Source organism: Pongo pygmaeus, chromosome 20 (genome assembly GCF_028885625.2).
Source record: "Pongo pygmaeus isolate AG05252 chromosome 20, NHGRI_mPonPyg2-v2.0_pri, whole genome shotgun sequence".
Classification (NCBI taxonomy): domain Eukaryota; kingdom Metazoa; phylum Chordata; class Mammalia; order Primates; family Hominidae; genus Pongo; species Pongo pygmaeus.
Genome location: NC_072393.2, coordinates 45,886,013 through 45,906,528, shown reverse-complemented (window position 1 = coordinate 45,906,528; position 20,516 = coordinate 45,886,013).

The following is a 20,516-nucleotide window of genomic DNA, read 5'->3' as shown; positions in this document are numbered from 1 at the left end:
AGGTCCATTGGTGCCCATAGGGACGTTTCCAATTGCGTCTGTTTGGTTCCATCTTGTTTTACATGGAAGTTCTTTCATGCTTTATCCACACAAGGTGTCCAATTCATCCAGCCTCCATTCAGGGAGCCTGTAAGTGTCCAAGTCTATTGAAAGGTGGGTTGTCCATAGGTGATGAGTGTGTAAGGGGTTAAACTCCAGAACAGCTCATCTTTGAATCCTTTTTACTCTGTCTCTGGTTCTCATGCTCTTCTTGGTTCTCTGTTCTCCTACTTCAAGGACTCCTGGGATGTTTTCCAACACCAACAGCCAGTTCTCTGATTCTCTGGCCACCAACTGGATATTCAACAATTCAGTTCAATTCTGATACTACCTGGAGTTAGGGCAGACTCCACAGCTTAAGGGCTCAAAACTGCCCCACCCACCAACTTCAGATGCCAGTTGCAAGTCCCAGGACTCCTGTACTTCTGACCAATGTAAACCAAAAATAAAATTCTTTTTTTTTTGAGACAGAGTCTCACTCTGTGCCCAGGCTGGAGTACAGTGGCATGATTTTGGCTCACTGCAACCTCCACCTCCCAGGTTCAAGCAATTCTCCTGCCTCAGCCTCCTGAGTAGCTGGGACTACAGGCAGCCACCACTCCCAGCTGCTAATTTTTATATTTTTAGTACAGACGGGGTTTCACCATGTTGACCAGGCTGGTCTCCAACTCTTGACCTCAGGTGATCCACCCGCTTCAGCCTCCCAAATTGCTGGGATTAACAGGCATAAGCCACTGCACCCAGCCGAGACCAAGGTTCTTCTTATGCAGATGAAGACTCCAGGTAGCAGGCTTCAGAGAGAATAGATAGTAAAATTTCTTGCAGTGGCATGCACCTGTAATCCCAGTTACAGGGAGGCTGAGGCATGAGAATCGCTTGAACCCAGGAGGCGGAGGTTGCAGTGAGCCAAGATTGGGCCACTCCACTCCAGCCTGGGCAACAGAGTGAGACCCTGTCTCAAAAAAAAAAAAAAAAGAACTTTGGTCTTCATAACTCCTTATCCTAACTCAGATACTCCTTTCTATTGACTCCAGGTCTTTAGTTAAACTCTTTCAACCAATTGCCAGTCAGAAAATCTCTGAATCCATCCATGACCTGGAATCCCCACCTCCCCTCCCTTCCACCCCACTACCTTGCTTTGAGTTGTCCCACCTTTCCAGACCAAACCAGTGTATATCTTACACGTGTTGGTTGATGTCTCATGTTTCCCTAAAATGTGTAAAAGCAAGCTGTGCCCCAGTGACCTTGGGCATGTGTTCCCAGGATCTCCTGGGATTGTGTTATGGGTCATGGCCACTCGTATTTGGCTCAGAATAAATCTCTTCAAGTATTTTACAGAGTTTGACTCTTTTGGTTGACCAACCAGCTATAAATCAGGGGGTTTGCATGCCTCCCTCATAATGTTCGATAATTTTCTAGAACAGTTCATAGAACTCAGGAAGACACTTTACTTATGTTTACCAGTTTAATATAAAGGGTACAAGGGAACAGATGAAGAGGTGCATAGGATGAGGTCTGGAAGGGTTCTAAGTACAGGAGTTTCTATCGGCATAGAGCTGGAGTGCACCACCATCCCCATCTGAGGATATATTTAACGATCAGGAAGCTCTGCATAATCTCGAAGTTTAATTTTTTTTTTTTTTTTTTTTTTTTGGAGGCAGGCTAGAGCGCCCAGGCTAGAGCGCAGTTGCATGATCACGGCTCACTGCAGCCCCAACTTCCCAGGCTTAAGTGATCCTCCCATCTTAGCTTCTTGAATAGCTGGGACCACAGGTGCATGCCATCATGCCTGGCTGTTCTGTTTTTTTTGTTGTTGTGGAGACGGGGTTTCACTCTGTTGCTCAGGCTGATCTTGAACTCAGCCTCAAGCGATTCTCTCACAGCAGCCTCCCAAAGTGCTGGAATTACAAGCATGAGCCAGTGCACCTGGCCTCAAAATTTGTCTTAGTTCTTGCTTTTGAAAAGCAAAGAACAGGGGAGAAATTTGTCACTGAGGGACAATAAATGTGAGGAGGAAGAGGTAGGGTGATTGCAGGGTAGGACAGAGGGTGTTGATCATGCAAGAGTCAAGATGGACATGACGATCAAGAAGGGAATGGATCCTTTTTCTTGAAAACAGACAGGAATTGGCTGGGCGTGGTGGCTCAAGCCTGTAATCCCAGCACTTTGGGAGGCTGAGGTGGGCAGACCACCTGAGGTCGGGAGTTCGAGACCAGCCTGACCAACATGGAGAAACCCGATCTCTACTAAAAATACAAAATTAGCCGGGCGTGGTGGCACATGCTTGTAATCCCAGCTACTTGGGAGACTGAGGCAGGAGAATCACTTGAACCTGGGAGGCAGAGGTTGCAGTGAGCCAAGATGGCACCTGGGCAACAAAAGCGAAACTCCATCTCAAAAAAAAAAAAAAAAAAAAAAAAAAGAAAGAAAGAAAAGAAAACAGACAGGAATCTGAAGCAGAAGATGAGAATAAGGACTGGGGGTGAGAGGAAGGGAGGTGAGACAATAAACATGGAGAGAGAAAAGAATTGGCCAAGGAAAGATGCAAGAGGCCATTAGAAGCCAGAGGATGGGGCAAGAAAGAAGCTGGTATGGGAATATCTAATCTACTGGGAAGCTTTTCATTTTGTGCATACCAGTATTGCTTTCTTTTGAGTACCTGTGACTCACCTTTAGGTATACACTTCTTTGCTGGAACATTCTCACTGTGTTCCGTCAACTGCCCTGAAGAGTGGGCTAGAACAGAAGTGGCTTGTGAGGCCCAGCTGTCCTAATGCCCCGAAGGCAGCTCCTGGACCAGTGGATTGAAATGGATGTATCATTATATGACAAGTCGCCTTTGAACGTGCCTGTAGATCTGACTGTCAGCAAAGATCATGTCAGGGCACTGAAGTACTTCTTTGGCTTCTTTAAAACACAGTAAACCAGGGATAGTGTCTCATGCCTGTAACCCTGGCACTCTGGGAGGCCAAGACAGGAGGATTGCTTGAGCCCAGGAGTTTGAGACCAGCCTGAGCAACATCGTGAGACCCCCATCTCTACAAAAAAATTTTTAAAAATCAGCTGGGCATGATGATGGATGCCCTGTAGTCCCAGCTACTCTGGAGGCTGAGGTGGGAGAATCACTTGAGCCCGGGAGGTTGAGGTTGCAGTGAGCCATGATCACACCACTGCACTCTGGCCTGGGTGACAGAACAAGACCCTGTCTCAAAATAAAACAAAATAAAACAAAAACACAGTAAACTTTGAGGATAAGGAGGGTGTTGATGGATCTGTTTGTAATTCCTTCACTCTTTCCTTCCCCCAAACCTATTTTGGGCCGGTAGCGGTGGCTCAAGCCTGTAATCCCAGCACTTTGGGAGGCCAAGGCAGGCGGATCACGAGGTCAGGAGATTGAGACCATCCTGGCTAACACGGTGAAACCCCGCCTCTACTAAAAATACAAAAAAAAATTAGCCGGGCGTGGTGGCGGGTGCCTGTAGTCCCAGCTACTCCGGAGGCTGAGGCAGGAGAATGGTGTGAACCCGGGAGGCAGAGCTGGCAGTGAGCCGAGATCGTGCCACTGCACTCCAGCCTGGGCGACAGAGCAAGACTCCATCTCAAAAAAACAAATAAACAAACAAAAACAAACAAACAAAAACCTATTTTGGTTTGTACAACCTAGAAGATCCCCAGAGTCTTCCTTGGCTCTATTTATTTTTCGTTTCTTTTTTTTTTCTTTGGCATTTCTCCTTTACATGACTCACAGTTGACACTGCCGTGGGCCTGAAGAGCTCCGTCATGTCCCAGGGCAATTCCTACTGGGGTGGGTGTAGGTTGCACTTCAGACAAGTTGCGAGGTGTGCTTCTGGACAAAAGTAGTCAAGGATGGCTGATAATGGGGATAATGGCCTGCTAAAAAGAAGGATTTCATAACTGAGCAAGAAACCCATCCTTGCTGTAATCACCCAACTGGTTCTTCTTGCCTGCTGCCCAGAAAAGCCAAGACACCAAGAACAGCAGGAGTTACAGCAGAGAAAGTTTAATAATCACAGGGCCAGTCAAGTGAGAAGAACAGGAGATATTTCTCAAATCCACATCCCCAAGAATTTGGAGGCTAGGGTTTTTCAAGGATAGTTTGGCAAGCAGGAGACTAGGGAATGAGGAATGCTGAGTGGTTGGGTCAGGAATGAAATCATAGGGGATCGAAACTATCTTCTGTGCTAAGTCAGTTCCTGGGTGTCGGTTGCTGGTCCAGGTGGCGCCAGTTGGTCCATACGGAATGCAAGGTCTGGAAAATGTCTCAAACACCAGTCTTTGATTGTACAATAGTGATGTTGTCCATGGGGGAATTGGGGAAGTTATAAATCTTGTGACCATTGGCTATATGATTTCTGAATAATAAGCAGCTACAAAAAAAGGCAAGTTATAAAACAATGACTGGTTAGAGTTTAACTATATCCACATCTTAGAAGAAACAATGACTGTTAAGAGTTTAACTATGCCTTCATCTTAGCAGAATTCAGGCCCCTACCACAAATCTAACCTTGAGGTCTTTCATTAGTTATACAAAGGCAGTGTCAGTCAGTCCCTGAGCAAGAAGGGGGTTAGTTTCAGGAAGGACTGTCATCAGCTTTATTTTATTCTTTTTATTTTTTCTTTTTATTTTTTTGAGATGGAGTCTTGCTGTGTCGCCCAGGCTGGAGTGCAGTGGCGTGATCTTGGCTCACTGCGACCTCTGTCTCCTGGGTTCAAGCGATTCTCTTGCCTCAGCCTCCAAAGTAGCTGGGATTACAGGCGTGTGCCACCACGCCTGGCTAATTGTTGTATTTTTTTTAGTAGAGATGGGGTTTCACCATGCTGGTCAGGCTGGTCTCGAACTCCTGACCTCAAGTGATCCACCTACCTTGGCCTCCCAAAGTGCTGGGATCACAGGCATGAGCCACCACGCCTGGCTTGCTTTGTTTTAAAGTTAAACTATAAACTAAATTCCTCATATAGTTGGCTTGGCCTATGTGCAGGAATAAGCAAAGACAGCTGTGAACTTAGAAGCAAGATAGAGTCAGTTACGTTATATTTCTTTCACTGTCATAATTTTTGCAAAGGCAATTTTACAGCCAGCCAGCTGGAATGGAGGCAGTTGATGGAGGTGGCTTTGCCAGGAGCTGAGTATGGGCCCAGTAATGTATCTTTCATTTCCTGAGGCTATTAAGAATACTCACTTCTGGCCAGGCGCAGTGACTCACACCTGTAATCCTAGCACTTTGGGAGGCCTAGGCAGGTGGATTGCTTGAGTCCAGGAGTTCAAGACCAGCCTGGGCAGATCAGACATGGCAAAACCCCATCTCTACAAAAAATACAAAAATTAGCTGGGTGTGATGGTGGCATGTGCCTGTAGTCCCAGCTACTCAGGAGGCTGAGGTGGGAGGATGGCTTGAGCCTGGGAGGTGGAGGTCACAGTGAGCCGAGATTGTGCCACTGCACTCCAGCCTGGGTGACAGGGCCAGACTCTGTCTCAAAAAAAAAAAAAAAAAGTTCACTTCTTTCTTCTTCTGTAACACCTTGTCAAATGCAAAGGGCTGTTTATTAATGAGAGTCTTCAGCCTCTATAATTCTTGTAGCTCTATTCTAACACAGAAATACTTAGCATGGACATAGTCACAAGGGAGAAGCAGCTTGGCAGCGAGGACTTCTGCACTTCATCTATCATGGTCTGTGGCCAGCTGGGTCAGAAGGGCTGGAGGGAGAAGAAAACCGAGGACAGAAGTCTTTGGTAGAAAAATAAAAAGCAGGCCGGGTGCGGTGGCTCACGGCTATAATCCCAGCACTTTGGGAGGCTGAGGCAGGTGGATCATGAGGTCAGGAGTTCAGGACCAGCCTGGCCAAGATGGTGAAACCCCGTCTCTACTAAAAATACAAAAAATGAGCCAGGCATGGTGGTGGTCACCTGTAATCCCAGCAATTTGGGAGGCTGAGGCAGAGAATTGCTTTAACCTGGGAGGTGGAGGTTTTGTTGCAGTGAGCCTAGACCGCGCCACTGCACTCCAGCCTGGGCAACAGACCAAGACTCCTTCTCAAAAAATAAAAATAAAAAGCAAATAACAAGCAAATTGTCTTGATCATGGACAAGGAGAAGTGGGCCATGCACACCTGGGACCAGCTAGCTCATAAATCTATGATAAAAGTGTCACATCTGAACTTGATTGTCAGTTGTATTTGAGATGACTGCCCTTCACTAGGACAGGCAGGTGAGTTCAAATGAGGTTCTGGTGTTCTTCTTTGAACTCTGGGCATTTCTTTGAGTCTGAAAATATTAGAAATTCGTGGCACTACCAGAGACCTGGGAGGGTTTCGTCAGTGATAGCATCCATCACACAAGCAAGAATGTTAATATGGTTGAGCACGGTGGCTTATGCCTATAAACCCAGCACTTTGGGAGGCGAAGGTGGGAGGATCACTTGAGCCCAGGAGTTTGAGACCAGCCTGGGCAACCTAGAGAGACCCTGTCTCCACAAGAAAATAAAAAAATCAGCTGGGGTGCATGCCTGTAGTCCAAGCTACTTGGGTGGCTGAGGTGAGAGGATCACTTGAGCCTGGGAGGTCAAGGGTGCAGTGAGCTGTGATGGTGCCACTGCACTCCAGCCTGGGTGAATGAGTGAGACCTCATCTCTTAAAAAATAATAATAAAAAAAAGAAGCTGAGGCCTTTGGGGAGGTGATTAGTCATGAGGGTGGAGCGCTCAGGCTGGGATTAGTGCTTATATAAAATAAGCCCAAGAGAGCTTGTTTGTCTCTTCTACTATGTGAGGACACAGTGAGAGGGCACCATCTAGGAAATGGGTCCTTGATAGACACCGAATCTGCCTGTGCCACGATCTTGGACTTCACAGTCTCTAGAACTGTGAAAAATAAATATTTTTCCTCCCTCCCTCCCTCCCTTCCTTCCTTTCGTTTTTTTGAGACGGAGTTTTGCTCTTGTTGCCCAGGCTGGAGTGCAAGGGTGTGATCTCAGCTCTCTGCAACCTCCAGCTCCTGGGTTCAAGCGATTCTCCTGTGTCAGCCTCCTGAGTAGCTGGGATTACAGGCATGTGCCATCACGCCCAGCTAATTTTTTGTATTTTTAGTAGAGGCAGGGTTTCACCATGTTCGTCAAGCTGGTCTCAAACTCCTGACCTTGTGATCCACCCACCTTGGCCTCCCAAAGTGTTGGAATTACAGGCATGAACTACAGTGCCCGGCCAATATTTGTTGTTTATAAGCCATCCAGTTTATGGCATTTTGCTATAAGGAACCTGAATAGACTAAGACAGAAGGAGAGGAATGCAATTGTATGAGAGCATATAACAAAGGAAATTTAACCTGACCTAAGCTGTCATGTGTCATGGAGAGAGGAAATCCTGAATTCCCCTTGCCTTACTCCTGAGGCCCACACCAGCCATGTCCACACATGCCTGGGAACATGTCAATGGAAAACACACGCTTCCCAGCCAAGACTCCCTTCATTTAGTCTTACTGTGTGCCCAGGAACAATGGAGAGCTGTATCTCTACCCAAGCATACAAACTTACATGACACAGAGGGCTTAACTTTTTTTTTTTTTTTTTTTTTGAGACGGAGTCTTGCTCCATCACCCAGGCTGGAGTGCAGTGGCACAATCTCAGCTCGCTGCGACCTCCGCCTCCCGGATTCACGCGATTTTCCTGCTTCAGCCTCCCGAGTAGCTGGGACTACAGGTGCGTGCCACCACGCCTGGCTAATTTTTTGTGTGTTTTTAGTGGAGACGGCATTTCACCATGTTGGTCAGGCTGGTCTCAAACTCCTGACTTCAAGTGATCCACCTGCCTTGGCCTCCCAAAGTGCTAGGATTACAGGCATGAGTCACTGCGCCCGGCCAGGACTTAACTTTTTAAACTTCATAATCAGCAGGGTGTGATGACTCACACCAGTAATCCCAGCACTTTAGGAGACCAAGGTGGGTGGATTGTTTGAGCCCAGGAGTCTGAGAGCAGCCTGGGTAACATGATGAAACACTGTCTTTACAAAAAAACCCAAAAATTAGCCAGGCGTGGTGGTGCACGACTGTCATCCCAGCTGCTCAGGAGGCTGAGGCAGGAGAATCACTTGAACTTGGGAGGTGGAGGATGCAATGAGCTGTGATTGCGCCACTGCACACCAGCCTGGGTGACAGAGTGAGACCCTGTCTCAAAATAATAAAACAAAACAAAACAAATTAAAAATTTCACAATCAAACCTGCCATGTAATGTATGAAGATACTCTCTAGATCTTCATGCTGATACTATGTACTTAGCATTATCTGTCCCATAACAATGTATCCCATGCTATTGGCAGGATACCTGGGATCCTTGCGTACAAGGCTAACCCCACGCAAAATTGAGGCTGATAAATTTTCTCTTTGGGATCCCCCTTCTTGGCAGATACTTTGCTGTGCTTGCCCCTGGAACAAGTTTAGTGCATTTGATTTTCTTCCCATCTTTCCATCAAATGTGCACCACAGTCCTCAGAGTTGGAAAGAAATATTCTGCTTTCTACTGAGTTACTACTATTTTTATCATTCAGTCCTGCAGGCCTGCTTCCCAGTTCCAAAAGGATTGAGGCTGTTTGGAGATACTAATTCCTGCAATTTGGAACTTTCCTTTTTATTTATCTTCCAGTCTCTTTAAATCGTACTGTCTCTCCTTTAACAGTGGCACAACTGGGGGAAGGACCCAGATGTGTGGACCCCAGGCCTCCTCTGCTCTCTTTCATTGAGTTAAAAAGCTAGTTGGTCGGGTGTGGTGGCTCACGCCTGTAATCCCAGCACTTTAGGAGACCGAAGCAGGTGGATCACCTGAGGTCAGGAGTTCGAGACCAGCCTGGCCAACATGGGGAAACTCTGTCTCTACTAAAAATACAAAAAATTAGCTGGGTGTGGTGGTGGGTGTCTTTAATCCCAGCTACTCCGGAGGCTGAGGCAGGAGAATCACTTGAACCCAGGAGGCGGAGGTTGCAGTGAGCTGAGGTCGTGCCATTGCACTCCAGCCTGGGCAACAAGAATGAAACTCCATCTGAAAGAAAGAAAAAAAAAGTTAGCTGACATACAATTATTCATACGTATTCTTTTTTTTTTAATTAAAAAAAATTTTTTGAGATAGAGTCTCACTCTGTTGCCCAGGCTGGAGGGCAATGGTGCGACCTCGGCTCACTGCAACCTCTGCCTCCCTGTTCAAGTGATTCTCTTGCCTCAGCCTCCTGAGTAGCTGGGATTACAGGCCTGTGCCACCACGCCTGGCTAATTTTTGTATTTTTAATAGAGACGGGGTTTTGCCATGTTGGCCAGGCTGGTCTCGAACTCCTGACCTCAGGTGATCCGCCTGCCTTGGCCTCGCAAAGTGCTAGGATTACAGGCAGGAGCCACTGTGCCTGGTCAAAAAATTTTTTTTTCTTTATAGAAACGAGATCTCACTGTGTTGCCCAGGCTAGTATCAAACTCCTGAGCTCAAGTGATCCTCCTGGCCTCGGCCTCCCAAACTGCTAGGATTACAGGTGTGAGCCACCACACCCAGCCTGTGCCTATTCATTTACAAATTAATTGTATCCTGTCTCTAGCTTTCACAGACATGACACTTATTTACTTATTCTTCCATTGGTTATTGCTCCTATTCAGAGAACCCTGAAGGATTGGTAATATCCTAAAACCAAGGACTGTCTCTGTTATGGCCGACTTATGTTCCCCCTCCCCCAAATTCATATGTGGAAGCCCTAACCCCCAGTACTGCAGAATGTGACTGTATTTAGAAATAGGGATGTTAAAGATGTGATAAAGTTAAAATAGGGTCATGAGGCTGGGTCCAATTCCAAACTGACTGATGTCCTTAATTAATTAATTAATTAATTAATTTTGAGTCAGAGTCTCGCTCTGTCGCCCAGGCTAGAGCACAGTGGCGCAATCTTGGCTTACTGTGACCTCCACCTCCTGTGTTCAAGCAATTCTCGTGCCTCAGCCTCCTGAGTAGCTGGGACTACAGGCATGTGCCACCACAACTGGCTAATTTTTGTATTTTTAGTATAGACAGGGTCTCACTATGTTGCCCAGGCTGGTCTTGAACTCCTAGCCTCAAGTGGTCCTCCTTCTTCTGCCTCCCAAAATGGTGGGATTACAGGCCTGAGCCACCATGCCTGGCCAAGAAGAGGAAATTTAGACACAGAGAGACAGCAGGGATGTGTATGCATAGATAACAGAACATGTGAGGACACAGTGAGAAGGCAGCCGACTGCAAGCCAGGGAGAGAGGCCTCAGAAGAAAGCAAACTTGCCAACACCTTGATCTTAGACTTCCAAGCCTTCAGCATTGTAAGAAAATAAATTTCTGTTGTTTAAGCCCCCCAGTCTGTGGCACTTTGCTATGGCAGCCTGCACAGACAAACACAGTCTCCAGTGCTTTAATTTCAGACAACCCCCTTTTTAGCCCAGAGGGAGGAACTATGATTTGACAGGCGGGAGGGGGCTTTGCAAAGCTGTCCACATCACACCCAAAGCACAGCCTGGTTTGGCAGACAGACTTAACAAGCCCAGGCCTGGGATGTGTCTCACGGGTGCAGCATTCTGTTTCTTTTTTCAGGGTGTCATTTCTGAGGGTTTCAAATCCTTCTACTCAGAAATGAGCTCGGGGACAGGCAACATCCTGGTGAGGCTCCAGACTTCTGCGGAGGACTCCACTGAGAGAGCTGTGGGAGTCTCAGGGTGGGTAAAAGGGAAGGACTCGGGGATACACCCAGAAGGAGGACTGTGGGAGAGGCGATACAACAGGAGTTAGGGAGGGCAGAGGAAGGGACGCACTCTCTCAAGCGTGAAACTGGCTTTCTTTCAACAGGCATAGCAGGGAAGGGCATTTCATGAGGTCTAGAGGCATAGAAGTGGCCAGGTGTGGTGGCTCATGCCTGTAATCCCAGCACTTAGGGGGGCCAAAGCAGGAGTGAGAGGTGACAGCGTGCTGGCAGTCCTCACAGCCCTCGCTCGCTCTCCGCTCCTCCTCTGCCTGGGCTCCCACTTTGGCGGCACTTGAGGAGCCCTTCAGCCCACCGCTGCACTGTGGGACCCCTTTCTGGGCTGGCCAAGGCGGAAGCCGGCTCTCTCAGCTTGCAGGGAGGTGTGGAGGGAGAGGCGCGAGCGGGAACCCCGGCTGCGCTTGCGGGCCAGCTGGAGTTCCGGGTGGGCGTGGGCTTGGCGGCCCCCGCACTTGGAGCAGCCGGCCGGTCCTGCCGGCCCCAGGCAATGAGGGGCTTAGCACCCGGGCCAGCGGCTGCGGAGGGTGTACTGGGACCGCAGCAGTGCCAGCCCACTGACGCTGCGCTCGATTTCTCGCCGGGCCTTAGCTGCCTTCCCGCGGGGCAGGGCTCGGGACCTGCAGCCCACCATGCCTGAGCTTCCCACCCCCTCCGTGGGCTCCTGTGCCGCCCGAGCCTCCCAGATGAGCGCCGCCCCCTGCTCCACGGTGCCTAGTCCCATCGACCACCCAAGGGCAGGTCGGGTGCAGGGCACGGGACTGGCAGGCAGCTCCACCTACAGCCCCAGTGTGGGATCCACTGGGTGAAGCCAGCTGGGCTCCTGAGTCTGGTGGGGATGTGGAGAACCTTTATGTTTAGCTCAGGGATTGTAAATACACCAATCGGCACTCTGTATCTAGCTCAAGGTTTGTAAACACACCAATCGGCACCCTGTGTCTAGCTCAGGGTTTGTGAATGCACCAATCAACACTCTGTATCTAGCTACTCTGGTGGGGCCCTTGGAGAACCTTTGTGTGGACACTCTATCTAGTTAATCTAGTGGGGACGTGGAGACCTTTGTGTCAAGCTCAGGGATTGTAAACGCACCAGTCAGCACCCTGTCAAAACAGACCACTCGGCCCTACCAATCAGCAGGACGTGGGTGGGGCCAGATAAGAGAATAAAAGCAGGCTGCCCGAGCCAGCAGCGGCAATCCATTGGGGTCTCCTTCGGCAGTGTGGTAGCTTTGTTCTTTGAATTTTTGCAATAACTCTTGCTACTGTTCGCTCTTTGGGTCCACACTGCTTTTATGAGCTGTAACACTCACCGGGAAGATCTGCAGCTTCACTCCTGAAGCCAGCGAGACCGGGAGCCCACCGGGAGGAACGAACAATTCCAGACGCGCCGCCTTAAGAGCTGTAACACTCACCGCCAAGGTCTGCAGCTTCACTCCTGAGCCCGCGAGACCATGAACCCACCAGAAGGAAGAAACTCCGAACACATCCAAACATCAGAAGGAACAAACTCCAGACAGCGCCGCCTTAAGAGCTATAACACTTACCGCGAGGATCCGCGGCTTTATTCTTTAAGTCAGTGAACCAAGAACCCACCAATTCCGGACACAGGAGGATCACTTGAGCCCGGGAGTTCAAGACCAGCCTGGGCCTTAGGGCGAGACCCTGTCTTTTAAAAAAAAAAAAAAAAAAAAAAAGAACATAGGAAACACTGAAAGGGAATGATATCAGGTGAGTTGAGAACTAATGGTAATTCAGGGGTGGCGTGCGTGTCTGGGCTTCCAGCCCTGTTCTGCTTCTCTTTATAAGCCAGTGTTACGGCCTGAATGTTTGTGACCCTCCAAAATTCCCCTGTTGAAACCAGATAACCAAGGTGATGGTATTAGAAGGTGATGGTGTTAGAAGGTGATGGTGTCATGAGGGCTCTGCCCTCATGAATGGGATTAATGGCCTTATAAAAGGGGCTCCAGAGAGCTGTCGTTTTCTTTCGCCAGGTGAAGATACATAGAAAGTGCCATTTACAGGGAATGGGTGTTCATTAGACCCCAAATCTGCTGGCACCTTGATCTTGGATTTCCCAGTGTCTAGAACTGTGAGCAATAAATTTCTAGTCTTTTTATTTTTTGCTTTTTTTTTTTTTTTTTGACAGAGTCTCACTCTGCCGCACAGGCTGGAGCACAGTGGCGCAGTCTCGGCTCACTGCAACCTCTGCCTCCTGGGTTCAAAGGGTTCTCATGCCTCAGCCTTCCAAGTAGCAGGGACTACAGGTGCACGCCACCATGCCTGGCTAATTTGTGTGTGTGTGTGTGTGTGTGTGTGTATATATATATTTTTTTTTTTTTGGAGAGATGAAGTTTCACCATGTTTGCCAGGCTGGTATCGAACTCCTGGCCTCAAGTGTTCCACCCGCCTCGGTCTCCCAAACTGCTGAGATTACAGGCGTGAGCCACCACACCAGGCCCTATTCTTTTTATTTTATTTTATTTTTATTGAGACAGGGTCTCACTCTCACCCAGGCTGGAGTGTGCTGGTATGATCACGGCTCACTGTAGCCTCAATCTTCTGGGTTCAGGTGATCTTCCTGCCTCAGCCTCCCCAGTAGCTGGGACCACAGGCTCATACCACCATGCCTGGCTAATTTAATTTTTTTTGTCATTGTTGTTGAGATGGAGTCTTGCTCTGTCGTCAGGCTGGAGTGCAGTGGCGCAATCTCGGCTTACTGCAACTTCCATCTCCCGGGTTCAAGCGATTCTCCTGCCTCAGCCTCCCAAGTAGCTGAGATGACAGGCATGTGCCACCACGCCCTGCTAATTTTTTTGTATTTTTAGTAGAGACGGGGTTTCACCATGATGGCCATGATGGTCTTGATCCCTCACCTCGTGATCTGCCTGCCTCGGCCTTCCAAAGTGTTAAAAAATTTTTTACTTGTAGAGATGGAGTCTTGCTATGTTGCCCAGGCTGGTCTCGAACTCCCAGCCTCAAGCAATCCTTCTGCCTTGGCCTCCGAAAGTGCTGGGATTACAGGCATACACTACCAGATCCAGCCAAATTTCTATTATTTATAAATTATCCAGTCTAAGGTATTTTGTTACAGCAACCCAAGTAGACTAATACATCCAGGAAGCTAATTTAATCATAATTCATAATTATTATCCATGACATCTATTACCCAATTATTAATCATCCATTAATCAATATTAATTATCTAGTAATCATTAACCATTGCATCTATTAACCATGCCAACCTAAATAACAGAGAGCTTTTCTAAAAGAAAAAGGTATTTACTTGGGAACAGAGCATTGCAATAGGAATACAGGTGTCACAGTAAACACTGTATATTCCAGGAGGCAAAGGGAGACAAAGCTTTTTTTGTTTTGTTTTTTGAGACGGAGTTTTGCTCTTGTTGCCCAGGCTGGAGTCTGCAGTGGCGCGATCTCGGCTCACTGCAACCTCTGCCTCCCAGGTTCAAGCGATTCTCTTGCCTCAGCCTCCCGAGTAGCTGGGATTACAGGCATGTGTCACCACACCTGGCTAATTTTGTATTTTTAGTAGAGGCGGAGTTTCTCCATGTTGGTCAGGCTGGTCTTGAACTCCCGACCTCAGGTGATCTGCCCACCTTGGCCTCCCAAAGTGCTGGGATTACAGGCATTAGCCACCATGCCTGGCCTGACAAAGGTTTTTAAACAAAAAATGAGGAGCAGTGCATAATTGTTTTGAGATAATTATCCTTGGCTACAAAGATCAATAACGGGTATGATGCCAGTTTTAAGTTGGATAGGCAATTGCTGGGAAGATGTTCTTGCAGAAGTATTTTCTGTGTGTGCAAGGTTGTGGGTTTTGCAGAGTTGGAGTCTTTTGTAATAGTTTTTGTAATCAGGCATCCAACCCTGAGAATCTTCTCTTCATGGTCTTCTCCATCTCTATTTGTCAGGTTTTCTTTTTTGTTTTTTAAATTTTTATAATTTTTTTTTATAGACAGAGTCTTGCTCTGTCACCCAGGCTGGAGTGCAGGAGCCAGATCATAGCTCACTGCAGCCTTGAACTGAGACTACAGGTGTGTGCTACCACATCCAACTAATTTTCTTCTTTTTTTGGGGGAGAGGGGGAGCGGAGGACAGGGCCTTGCTATGTTGTCCAGGGTGTTTTTGAACTCCTGTGTCAGAGTTTATTTATTTTTTTCAGAAGTGACTCCATTCTTTTTTAAGACAGGGTCTTGCTCTGTCTCCCAGGCTGGAGTGTAGCAGTATGATCTCAGCTCACTGCAGCCTCAACCTCCCAGGCTCAAGGTGATTCTCTCACCTCAGCCTCCCGAGAAGCTGGGATTATAGGCGCTCACCACCACACTAGGCTAATTGTATTTTTAGTAGAGACAGGGTTTTACTATGTTGCCCAGGCTGGTCTCGAACTCCTGAACTCAATATGCCCTCCTCGGCCTCCCAGAGTGTAGGGATTACAGGCATGAGCCACCGCACCAGGCCTGGTGACTCCATTTTGACTCTGACAACTTTCACAACCTTTACCATTTTTTTTCTTTCAGGCTTCTTGTATGAAAAACTCATTCTTTAATTGAAAAAAATATTTACTGAGAGGAGACAGCCCCTTCTCCGCAGTGCTGCCTGTTGCACTCTTGCAACGTATTTTCATGCCTTCTCTAATAAATGCCTTTCTTTTCTTTTTTTCTTTTTTTGAGACAGAGTCTCCCTCCATCGCCCAGGCTGGAGTGCAGTGGCGCGACCTTGGCTCACTGCAGCCTCTGCCTCCTGGGTTCACGCGATTCTCCCTCCTCAGCCTCCAGAGAAGCTAGGATTACAGCCACGCACCACCACCCCTAGCTAATTTTTGTATTTTTAGTGGAGATGGGGTTTCACCATGTTGGCCAGGCTGGTCTTGAACTCCTGACCTCAGGTGATCCACTGGCCTTGGCCTCCCAAAGTGCTGGGATTACAGGTATGAGCCACAATGCCCAGACCTAATAAATGCCTTTCTTTACCTAAAAAAAAAAAAATTAAAAAAAGGGAAGAAAAAGAAAAAATATTTACTGACTACAATTGCTTTACCAGGTACTTAGCGGTGGAGGAGGCAGTGCCTGCTGTCTTGCAGCTTGAAGCCTGGGTGTGGCGCTGGGTGAACACACCCATGCTGCGCGTTTGGGAAGGGGCAGTAGAGGGCGCTGTGGGCACACGGGGACTGAGAACTACTGGGTGGGGAGGCCTCGGGGAGCAAGCTAAGACCCCAAGGATGAAAAGGAGTGGGAGGGAGAGAACCATGTCATGAAACCCCTAAAGTAATTGAGTGCCAGCACAGGATGCTGAAGAAGCACAGAGGGTCTGAGGCTGAGACAGTAGGTAGAGACCTCCTGGAGGAACTTTCTAGAAAAAGTTAAGGGTTTTAGACTCTTCCTAAGGGAAAACGGGAAACTGGGGGATTTTAAGAGAGGAGTGACTTGACGTGCTGTGCTTGTTGGGTGGATCATGAATTAATTGTAGGAGCCAGACTTGGAAGGCTCCTGCAGCAGTAATTCAAGCCAGAGATGATGGTGGCTTGGGAGAGTGTGACTTCTGTGGGGACTGAGAAGTGATAGGCTTAGAACTTCCAGGACATTCCAAGAGGTCTGCTATGGGAGTAAGGAAGAGGAAGGAGTGAAGGATGACTCTCGGATTTCTTTTTTTTTTTCTTTTCTTTCTTTCTTTCTTTTTTTTTTTTTTTTTTGAGACAGAGTCTTGCTCTGTCACCCAGGCTGGAATACAATGGCGTGATCTCAGTTCACGGCAACCTCCGCCTCCCAGGTTCAAGCAATTCTCCTGCCTCAGCCTCCCAAGCAGCTGGGACTACAGGTGCTTACCCACCATGCCCGGCGAATTTTTGTATTTTTAGTAGAGACAGGGTTTCGCCATGTTGGCCAGACTGGCCTCAAACACCTGACCTCAGGTGATCCGCCCACCTTGGCCTCCCAAAGTGCTGGGATTATAGGCATGAGCCACTGCGCTCAGCCAACTCTCAGATTTCCAAGTAGACCGTGGAGAGCAAGGGAGAAGAGGACCTGGCCCGGCGCGTTGGCTCACACCTAAAATCTCAGCACTTTGGGAGGCTTTGGTGGGGAGGAGGGGATTGTTTGAGGCTGGGAGTTCAAGTTTGAGACCAGCCTGGGCAACATGCGAGACTTCATCCCTACAAAACATGAAAATTAGCCAGGTGTGGTGGCATGTGCCTTTAGTTCCAGCTACTTGGGAGGCCAAGGAGGGAGGATCACTTGAGTGCAGGAGATTGAGGCTGCAGTGAGCTAGCTATTATGGCACCACAACACTACAGCTTGGACAACAGAGCAAGATCTTGTTTCTGAAAAAAAAAAAAAATGGTGAGACCTAGTCTCTACAAAAAAAAAATAATAATAATTTATAAAGTTAGCCTGGTGTGGTGGTGCGCACCTGTAGTCCCAGCCACTCGTGGGGCTGAGATGAGAGAACTGCTTGAGCCCAGGAGTTCAAGCCTGCAGTGAGCCGTAATTACACCACTGCACTCCAGCCTGGGCAATCAAGCAAGACCTCGTCTCTAAGAAAAAAAAAAAAAAAGAGGCCAGGTGCGGTGACTCACGCCTGTAATCCCAGCATGCACTTTGGGAGGCTGAGGCAGGTGGATCACAAGGTCGGGAATTCAAGATCAGCCTGGCCAACATGGTGAAACCCCGTCTCTACTAAAAATACAAAAATGAGCTGGGCATGGTGGCGTGCACCTATAGTCCCAGCTACTTGGAAGGCTGAGGCAGGAGAATCACTTGAACCCGGGAGGCGGAGGTTGAAGTGAACTGAGATCGTGCCACTGCATTCCAGGCTGGCGACAGAGCAAGACTCTGTCAAAAAAAAAAAGAAAAACAAACCCCAAAACAGAGGATCTGTCTAGGAGGCTTGCTAAGATGAAGTGGAAGCAGTACAGCTCAATAGCATAAGCCTCAAAGGGACAGGGTTAAAAAACAACAAAGACTATGGATAGGCCACGTGCAGTGGCTCACTTCTGTAATCCCAGCACTTTGGGTGGCTGAGACAGGAGGATGGCTTGAGCACAGGAGTCTAAGAGTAGCCTGGGCAACATGGCAAAACCCCATCTCTACAAACAACAATAACAACAAAACACTAGGAAAATTAGCCGGGCTTTGTGGTGCACACCTATAGTCCCAGCTACTCAGGAGGCTGAGGTAGGAGGATCGCTTGAGTCCAGAAGGCTGAGGCTGCAATGAACCAAGATTGTGCCACTGCACTTCAGCGTGGGCAACAGAACAAGACCCTGTCTCAAAAACAGAAAAAAAAAAGTATGGAGAAGAAATAGTGACAATATCTGGAAACAGTATTGGCGTGCCAAGGTATGGCAGATTGCATTATTGGTCATGATATTTGCTGTCCCTTCAGGAAGGTCCCCAGTGACGGCAGGCTTGGCCATCTGAATGAACCTTGAATGAAACCAGACATTAAAGGATAAAAGTTGTAGCGAGACCATATCTCTAAAAAAATTTTTAAAAATTAGCCGGGCTTGGTGGCATTAGCCTGTAATCCCAGCGACTCAGGTGGCTGAAGTGGGAGGATCGTTTGAGGCCTGAACTCTTGAGACCAGCCTGGACAACGTAGCAAGACCACCTCTCTCTCTCTCTCTCTCTCTCTCTCTCTCTCTCACACACACACACACACACACACACACACACACGACAAATGTATCCTTCTAGTTGTATAAAATGTCCAGAGAGGCAAATCCATAGAGATATAAAGTAGATTATTGGTTGCCAGGGGCTGGGGGAAAGGGGAAGCAGGAAGTGGCTGCTGATGGGTACAGAGTTTCTCTTCAGGGTGGTGAAAATGTGCTTGAGTTAGTGGTGATGGTCACACAACATTGTGAATACATGAAAACCCACTGAGTTGTAGACTTCAAAACGGCGAATTTTGGCCAGGCACGGTGGCTCACGCCTGTAATCCTAGCACTTTGGGAGGCTGAGGCAGGAGAATCACTTGAGGTCGGGAGCTCAAGATCAGCCTGACCAACATGGAGAAATCCTGTCTCTACTAAAAATCCAAAAATTAGCTGGGCCTGGTGGTGCACACCTGTAGTCCCAGCTACTCAGGAGGCTGAGGCAGGAGAATCTCCTGAACCCAGGAAGCAGAAGTTGCAGTGAGCCAGGATCCCGCCATTGCACTCCAGCTGGGTGACAGAGCCAGACTCCGTCTCGAAAACAAAAAACCAGCCAAACAAAAAACAAAACGGCGAGTTTTATAGTACGTGAATTATATCTCAATTAAAAATATATACAATTTTTATTTGCCAATAAAAATAAAAAATTATAGAACAGCGACATGCTTGTCATACTGAATTTATGGGAGTTTCTTGAATCTGCTACACATGTCGCCTCTGAATCTTTGCACATGCAGTTCATTCTACTTAGTAACAAATGCTTCAATACTACCTCTCCTCTTTTTTTTTCCTAATGGTAAAATTCAGGCTATACGCTAATCTACAAAGAGCATTTCAGGTGAGAATTGTGTTATCAGCAATTTATTTTTAAATTTTTTTTTAAGACAGAGTCTTGCTCTGTCGCCCAGGCTGGAGTTCAGTGTCACCGTTCTAGCTCACTGCAGCCTCCACCTCCTGGGCTCAAGCAATTCTCCTGCCTGAGCCTCCCAAAGTGCTGGGATTACAGGCATGAGCCACCATGCCAGGCCCTCGCAGGCACTGTGGTCCATGTTACTACTAGATCCCTGGGAGTCCTGGGTTTCTCGCAAATGAGCAGACTGAGCCATGGCCCCAGAGTGTGATCTGGGCTTCACTGTGGAGATGTGGCCCTGCAGAGTGGCACGGCTTTGCAGCTGCACTCTTTGCAAAAGGCAATGGGGACGTAGGACTGCAACCAGTGGGCCTTGGCAGTTGTCTGAAAAACCAGACGACTGACCTTGTCTTGTATGTCCTTTGAGTGGCATTTGTTACTAAGAAGCTCAAGGCCAGCACTCTGCTCCATAGACCAGCTCCTTCCCAGGTGGTGCAACCCCAGGCCTGGGAATGTTACGCTGGCTTTCCTAACAACTCATAGCCAAAGTCAGGGAGATGAAAGGCATTGTTGCTGAGTGGCTTGTAGCTCTCTTGACATAATCAGTGGTCCTTCCTTTGGGGAAAACCCTATTCTCTGAGTGACACACAAGAACTGGCAGCACTAGCTGCTCAGTGAGGTGCATTTTGGGAAGACAGATCTGCCCCGGAATAGCTAAAGGAGGCAATCAGGGGCATTAAGTGAGGGACTTCCCAGGCAAAGGCTTGCTTTATGCCAGATCACTGGAATCACCGAACCTATTACTCCTTTCCTTCCCTTCCCCTTCCCTTTCCCTTTCCCTCTCCCTCTCCCTTTCCCTTCCCCTTCTGCTTCTCTTCTTTTTTTTTTTTTTTTTGAGACAGAGTCTTGCTCTGTCACCCAGGCTGGAGTGCAGTGGCGCGATCTCGGCTCACTGCAACCTCTGCCTCCTGGGTTCAAGCGATTCTCATGCCTCAGCCTCCTGAGTACCTGGGATTACAGGCACCTACCATCACGCCTGGCTAATTTTTGTGTTTTTAGTGGAGACGAGATTTCACCATGTTGACTGGTCTTGAACTCCTGACATCAGGTGATCCGCCTGCCTTGGCCTCCCAAAGTGCTGGGATTACAGGCGTGTGCCACCGTGCCTGGCCCTATTACACCTTTTTAACCTTAAAACAA